The sequence below is a fragment of the Gavia stellata genome, chromosome 1, assembly GCF_030936135.1.
Source record: "Gavia stellata isolate bGavSte3 chromosome 1, bGavSte3.hap2, whole genome shotgun sequence".
NCBI lineage: Eukaryota > Metazoa > Chordata > Aves > Gaviiformes > Gaviidae > Gavia > Gavia stellata.
In genome coordinates, this window is record NC_082594.1 from 32,186,847 (window position 1) to 32,195,468 (window position 8,622).

Sequence of the window (8,622 nt, forward strand, 5' to 3'; positions counted from 1 at the left end):
CAGAGCAGCTGCTTCAACCTGCAAAACCATTTTTCTGTTTGTGCCACATATGAAGTACCAATGAACAGAGAAACCCCAGAACTTGAAAGCACATACCAAACTTCTGATCTCTCCAATGGGGTGCTCTTAATATTTTGAATTTATTGTTCACATTTTCTGCTTTGTTCTTCCTCTCCTGACCTGCTAGCTCCAGCTTTTAGCAAGGAAAAGATCAGCTGTCTGTTAGCAGGGTCTGTGTTAAGTTCACCTCCACACTAATGCTCACAGTACTAGTAAGCTCCCTAACTCTTCCAGTTAGCTATTTTTTCTGTGTCTGAAAACAGCTTACCTGCCTACTGCTCAGAAGCAAGATTATAATCTCTTACTCAGGATCGCCAAACGGATACTGACGTAGGGTAAGACATGGTGAGAAAGAGCCTGCTTATGCAGCTGACTGTATTTAATGTTATGCAAGAGTAAATTCTCATTTAAGTTGGGTGAACGACTAACTGAATCACATGAAAGGCCTTGCTGTAGGGATTTTCTGCTTATGAAGGAGCTCACTTGAATAATCCTTCTGTTGGACAACCTGCAGGGCAAGTGAATACATCTTTTTCATTATTCATGAATTTAGAAGAGCTGATCTGGTTTCTGGCTGTGCTTTTCACAAATGTTCAAGTCTCACCACACAGTAGTGGTACGCAGGAGGGGGAGTGTCAGAGAGTGAGTTTCATGCATCAAGTCTTGATACTTTACATCCTCTGAGTTCAGTCCAGATCTCCACAGAGCCTGTACAGCTTATCCTGACTAATTATGGCTATGTACCACAATGTATATCGCAGCAAGAGAAGATCCTCAATGAGTTTGAGTAGCTGGCAGAAAGTGGAAGACCTAAGAGGATCAGCGGACCTATAATCCAAGTAAAACTAGTTAGAATGTTCTGCTGCTGAAGCTAAAGTAAGAAGGACCAAATTGTGAGGTGCCAACAGGTTGGTCACAAGTTGGCAGGAATAACAGAGGCTGCTATTTGCTGCTTTTGAGGGGGTGGTACTCTTGACTGGTAGGTCTGGAGGAGGGTCATACCAAAACCACATTCTTTTGTGCTTGTGTCAGCCACAGGAACATGCTGAGGCTATTCACCCTGAAACTCTTCTCCCATGAGAAGCGAGGCATGGGTGACTAGACCAGTAGCCACAAGGTGTTCTCAGTGCTACTGAGGTGAGAGTTTCTTCTTATCAGCTGCTATCCTGGGATAGCATAAAGCAACCACAATAAAACTGAAAGCATGCACTGTATCTTTCTATATTTGGTGACAAAGTGGCTTGGACAAGAAGGAGTCACTTCAGTGCTACAAACCGTCTAGGTGTCTTTAGGGGGTAGCCGTGTTCTTTGAAACAAGTTTGGAGACTCATTAAGCTTCTTAGATCAATACTATGGCCTTCTTGAGTGTATCTCTATGGATAAGTACTGAGTTTGATAATTTCTGAGATTAAACCAGATGATAAGGCAGATCCAAGATAAGAACTTTTTAAGAAACAAAAGCTATATCGCTACAGTGAACTTTGCAGGAAGTAAAATCCTACATGTGGAAGCTCTGAATTCTTTGAGAGGAGAAGACATAGAAGGGTTAGGCTGTCTTACCAAGGAGTTGGGCCAGTTCAAAATAAGCTGCCTGCTAGCTAGAACGCTGAACATGTTTCACAGAAGACCGTGACAAGAGACATGACTCTTCAGCTAGGGAAAGAAAGAGAATTGTGGCACCTTTTTGTTTGCCTGAGCAATGAGGGCCAATGCTCATTCTTAACAGTGGGTTTCCATGATGCCATGTGGATGCAAAAGGAGCACCTACTGGAGGGGGACTCTCAGGGACATAAGAAGCAGAGAAACCTATTCCTACTTAACTGCCTGCCTCACTCCACAGGCAGAATTCGGGTCAAGACAGTTTTGCTAGCAATTCCATAGCAGCAGGTTTTCAAAGAAACACAATAGCAGGATCTCACTCTTGCTGCTAATCATTTTACTTGCTTTTCCACTGATTATTTCTTTATACTGATTTGTTGTATTTTTCCTCTTAGTTTCAATTGTGAGTTGTCTGGACGTGGAAGTGCTTTGCTAAGACTTTGTACAGGGCGTTGCAGCCAGGATCTTTCATGGTACATCATACAGCTGTTACTGTAAATAATAGAATAATACTAATTGTCAGGCATAGTATGGACTCACAAATATAGGTCTTGTTGCAACTATAAGCAAGTATGTGAAGTAATTAAGTAGTTTTATGGGCCCATATAATTCCAGGGATGCCTGCCACACCCATTCACTTTAAGAGAAGAAAATATGTACGTGTTTTATGAGAAATGATATTTTGTCTGGTTTTGCACACAGAGTACACAAACTCCTTCAGCAGATGTCTTTCACTTCTTGATGTGCCTATTTTCATGTTTTTAATTTTTTTAAAGGAAATTTACCACTATTTCCCCACATTTGCTCTGTGACTGCTGCTTGATATAGTTTTCTTTTAGGCCAGCAATCTGAATACCCTGAAAAACACCTGAAGTCTTCTCTCCAAGATATCAGTTGTACTTACGCGGTTCAGCATTGACATAATCATAGGTATCCCTTGGTCTAGAGTATTTGCCCTCCCTCATGATTCTGAACAAAGCTACAAGACCCTTTGATTTTGTACATGTAGACACCATGTCTGACCACAGACTGAAAAGTCTTCCAAAGACTGCAAAACCAGGAGGTCATTAAGGAAAATCTAATCAGTAAAGGAGGGAAAGGAAAGGTAGGGAATAGATTTACAAGAAAGGCTTGGGTAGCAATCACTTTAGTGGAGTGTGGAGAGAGCTGAGCAAGACTGGCAGCAGTAAAAGAATCACAGAATCACAGGCTCATTAAGGTTGGAAAAGACCTGTAAGATCAAGTCCAACTATCAACCCAACACCACCATGCCCACTAAACCATGTCCTACAATGCCATGTCCACACATTCCTGGAACACCTGCCAGTGATGGTGACTCCACCACCTCCCTGGGCAGCCTCTTCCAATGCTTCACCACTCTCTCAGTGAAGAAATTTTTCCTAATATCCAGCCTAAACCTCCCCTGGCACAACTTGAGGCCATTTCCTCTTGTCCTGTCGCTAGTCACTTGGGAGAAGAGACCAACACCCACCTCTCTGCAACCCCCTTTCAGGTAATTGTAGAGAGCGATAAGCTCTGCACCGAATAAATCATCCGTCCTGTCTACAACGGATGAGATATTTTACATTTGACTAGATTAAAAATAAAAATGCAGGTTAAATCTGTTACCAGTAAATTAAACTTGCCCAGGACTGGTCTCTGATACTGAAGGCAGATGATGCAAGGTGGGCCAGGTTCAAATACTCCATGCTTTTATTCACTGTGGGGTCGCCAAATCCAATGTGCCTGTTGTGAATGGCCCCATGTCCGTGATAACTCCTGATCTGTATTTGTTGTCATGGGCCAGAATTGTGGCATGTTTAGTCTCAACGGTTTGCCACTGTAGAAGTCCATGGTATAATTAGAAAAAAACCTCTATGACTGTCATTGGTTGGTGTAACCACTCATATGTTCAGGTAAGTTTACAGCTTGGTAGCTGCCAACTGCTCACCTTCCACAAAATGATGGCATCTCCCTAAATTTATTTTTCCCCACTAAATTGCTGAAGGTTTGTTATTTTGGGGCTTTTCACAGAGTATGTCTTAAGGCAGAAGAAAAAAGATGTATTTTTTCTTTCTCTCCACTACGCAGATTTCTCCTCAGTGTACCATTTAAGGTTCATTGCAACCAAACCAAACCCAGTGCCAGCCTAATAACAACTGCTCCAAGGATGGGACTGGACAGCAGGGGGATTTGGGGGCCAAGTAAGTTCCCTGAGTGTGCTGGATATACAGGGGAAAGAGTATCAAAGCACCTTCTGCCTGAAAAACCAGCTGGGTTATACAGAAGAATCGTAAGCAGTTGAGGAATTGTGCAGCTGCTTCTGGTGAGCAAGAGCCAGATTCTCTATGACCTTCATGGATCTAAGGGTGAGCATCTGTGGAAATACCATGGAGTACCTGTGTAGGTGCAGGCACAGATGGGATGAGCGGATCACCACATAGACAGGGAAATCTGACACAAGAAGGCAGCAAGAGGTAGACACCAAAGTAACTGAGTGTCCAGTTAAAGGGGCTATATCCATGGCACAGATTTTTGTGGTGACAGTGCCCATTCCATGGACCTGGGGTGGGCACCTGCCTCCTGGTGCATTGCAAAGGAAGCCAGGCACCAATGGCCTGAATCCTGTAAAAAGTGCTGAAATCAGGATTAAGGAGGAACTGAGTAAAAAACTGCAGTCTTATGGAGGCCTTAATTCCATGGTATTTTCCAGTAAAAAATTTTCCGTTGTCTGGAGGTCTCTGCCTTCTCAGGCTCAGAATTGCCCTAGTCTGAACAGCTTGATTCTAGTTTCCTACCTGTACCTGCTTGGGATTTGGAAATGGGGAATTCTGCCTGAATGATGGACAGATGTTTGCTGTAAGATAGAGCTCAGGGAACAGGACGAAATGCTTGTGGCACATCTTTCAATGTCAGCTCTTAGCTGGAAACATAAATTTTATTCAAGTGCCTGCTTTGTGCCCCAGCACTGTGTTGCTGATACTGCGAACGGTGCAGGATCTGGACGCACCCAGAGCTGTTTGGACAATGGACATTTGTAGGAGCTCAGCTGGACTGATTTTTGACTGCTGCTCCCGCTGTTCCTATGTCACTTATCTGAAATGATCTGACTTGCCTTACTTCCCCAAGCAGCAGCAGCAGCAGCAGCAGCAGCAGCAGTTCCTCTTGGATTCTGTTTTCTGCTATTTTAGTCAGGCCCTTCCAGTAGTCCATAGAGGCAAAATGAAACTGAGAGGTAAACCTCTCCAATGTTACCAGCCCCTCTTCTCCTAGGCCTGTTTTACTCACTTTCTAAACAATTTTTACCTCTTTACAGCCCAGATTAATTTCTTTATGACATGTGCTCCTTATGATAAAACAAATAATATAATAAAATACTTCTGCTATTCCGTAACCTAAGGATGACACTGAGGAAGATGTTAGCAAAAAAAAAGGGAAGCAAATTCACTGAGGCGTTGTCAACCTGAAGAAAAGAAAAAGTGCTATAGAGTAGTACAGACAGGTTCTTGGAAAGACCTGCCTGCTGCCTTAGGAGGCAACACAAAGAAGCATTCGCTGGAAGAAATCACAGTGCCTTGCATAAAGCAGAAGGAATGCAGTGTTGTGGTCACTTCAAAGCAAGTCAGTGACTCTGCTGAAATGCTGCTATTACGCATCAAGGAGCGTGGTGTGGGAAAAGAGAATTTATTTGCCTCACCTGGAACTGGGAGCCATTTTACTGTGCTCTCATCTCAGTCCAACAGTTACTGTAAATCAAGTTCCCCCTCCCAGGGTTCTCAGAAGGTGAAACTAAATCAAAGTGGGAATGGTTTTATGGGAATAGGGTATGTTTTCAGGCCTCCTACACATTTCATGGATGAGACAAAAGAATGTGAGTAGTAGTTTATGTGCTAACACAGCACAGAGGATACATCCATGCTTCTCCTGTAACAGAGGATTTCCTAAGCTAACTCAGGCTCTAGTAACATCTGGCTGCAACAGCAATGTTCCTCTCACAGGAAAACACCTTGGCACAACATTTTCCCCTGCCAGCACAGCACTAACACGGCCAGCATGTTGTGCTGTGTCATGCTAGAAAAAAGTTTGTGAGTCTATGACTGAAGCAGAGCCCCAGGGCTACTTAGAAGCGTAACAAAAGATTGAGAAGTCACTGAGGTAGGAAAATACGATGAGATGATATGATGAGCAATTGGAGAAAAGCATTTGCATCGTTTTGTGGATAGCAAAATGCAGTTGAGCCTGAAACATCCCTGAAGAAGTTGATGGTACAGACAGAAGCACACCCCAGATCTAGACCAGCATCCTGAGCAGAGGAGCATCTTTCTTTTCTAACCTTGAGAGACACAGCAGTGGTGGAGAGAGTATTTCTCAGGAAGGATGAAATGCACAGAGAAGGGTGAAGACGCCCTGTCGGTTCCCCATAGTGAAGAAAAATTTGATTCTCTTATGTTCCATCAATTTATTAGTCAACATGCTAACAGCACCACTCATCAACCTTCCCTCTCGGAGACTACTTAACACAGAGGATCTAGTTGCCCCAGACTCCCCTCTAAATGCCTTTAAAGACACCTAGCTCTCTCTCCTTGTGCAATAGCACTGCGTTCGCTGTAGTAGGGCTCCTTCAGTAGGTCCCAGCAGTCAGGCACAAGGCCTGTACCAAAGTTAGACAGGCTGGACCCCCCTGACCCCAATTCCCAGGATTTCTGTATTTGACAGACTGGTGGGAAAGCAGAAATAACTACCAGCATATCCTACACACTTCCTATTTCAAAACACATGTGCTTCCCCTTTTATAGAGCAAATGTGCACAACTGCTGCTCCAGCAGGTGCTGGTTGGAGATGGCCATAACACTACCCAAAGTCAACCTTCCAGTTGCTCCTGCCAGGAGATGGGGCAATCCACAAACAGCCCATCTGCTGGTTCTGGATCTGGCCTCTTATGCTGGGTCCAGGGCCTGTCTCCATGATGGTCTTGTCCCAGCACTGTGCTGAGTGCTCACCGAAGGAATATGATGACCTTACTCTCACATTTTCCCAGCAATTTTCCTTACATTTTTGTTTTCCCCGATCTCCTTTCGAAACTCTTCAGGCCATCCTACCCCATCCTTTCCTCTCCGAGTTCCTGTGGACACAATGTTCACTCCTACCTATCCAAGGGTTCCTAGCTTCCGCAGCCACACCTTTTCCCTCTAGCATTTCCTCCCCTCTTCCTCTAACATCTGCCACCAGTGGTTGTCCGAAACCTTCAGCATTCATTCCTTCACACCTTACCTGCCAAGAAGGTGCACCTTGGTGCCTGCAGCTTATTGCCTCCAGACACTCTCTCTCCTGGGCACTCATCTCAGGCACAAATACTCCTCTGCTCTCTGTCTCTGGTCCTCCTCCAGAGGAGCAACCCGAAGAACTCTTGTTTTCCAGTGCACATCACATGAATTAGCTTTTGACTATTACTAAGAGACTTCACTTTCTCCATGACTGAAATCCCCACTGCTCTCTGCCAGGTACCTTTTCACCATTCATCCTTTCTTCCAGTGTGACCTGGCTGCCAGTGAAGCCTGAAACACCTTTCAACAACTTAACTATGACTGTTTGCTATTGACCCTTGTTCACCTACAGAACTTCCCAGTCCAAGGAATTCAGAATTCCAGGCAAGCTTACAAGAAAAAACCTCTTTCTGATGGCATAAGACTGAACTATCTCACACTTTTGCTTCCCACATCCTATTGAGGACAGAACACAAGCACATGCTTTTTTCTCAGAAAAAAGAATTGATTGTAAATCCTCAGATCACACCTCTAGAGCTAGAAATGCCATTTACCATGCATCATGAAAAAATGACACTTCTTTTTCTTCAAAGGTGGGCTGTGACCACATGTGCTGGGGTATCTGACTGTCCTTAGGGTGCTGTTTGCCAAGTCAACAAGTCCATAGGTGCTTCCAGTCTTTCATGTGCACTCTTACCAGGAAAACAAATGCTGAAACCATGCCAGTGCCTAAGGGCAGATTTCTCAAAACCTACCATCCACATTTGACAGCAGATGGCATAAAACTTACTTGCTGGTCCTGCCACTCTGCTGTGTCATAGATCATTTCAAGCACTGCTTATGCAGGGATGGGGGGCAGCTCATATTTACTGTTTGCCACTAACTCGCCCTAACTGACCAAGGATGTTGTACAAAACCCTGCCTAATAGACAGACATCTTGTGGCTACACGGGACTTCTCTCCAGAGTTCTGCCTGAGTCAGGGGAAGGAAGAACAAGAGGAAAGTTGCTGACACTGAATCATTTCTCTTTCTACCCCAGTGAAATAAAAGCTGACCCAGGGATTTTCCGCTTTTTGCAAAAAAGTCTTTGTCCCCTCCCTCCTCTCCGCTAAGCAGGCATCAGAATGGGGGTGGGGGGTGGATTGATCCCTGCATTTGCACTATGACATGCAGTGCTACAACATTCGGCACCTGGGAGTCACAGCGTGAGAAAGGGGTCCCAGGGTCGTGCTGAGACTAAGCAGTGAGGGTGCCAGGGTGCCACCTAAGCAAGAGGGTCTGCCATGGCATATGACCCACCATGTGGCGTTTCATGCACAGTGGCTGCAGGAAATGATGAAATTTATACATAAGCTTGAGCTTCTAGTTATGTGTGATGGTTGTAAGCTGCTTGTAGAAACCCCAGGTGGCCAGTTTGGTATTTAATGGTCAGTTATGTGCCTGCACAAGTAGGTATGTCATCATGCCTGGCCCTCGGCTTCTCAGCCACAGTCAACTGGACATTGAAAAATAAGACATCACTTAAATTTTCCCCTGTCCACTGCCCAAGGACTTTGCCCTTAAGCCAAGATGAGGGGCAGGAAAGGAATGAAGAGGGGTGTGTTTCACACGTTGATCAGAAAGATGTGCCTTGACCTCCAAAGGGATTTGGCACAGTTGACAGGCAGGAAGACCGAGGAGAGTAGTGACCTGTATGTG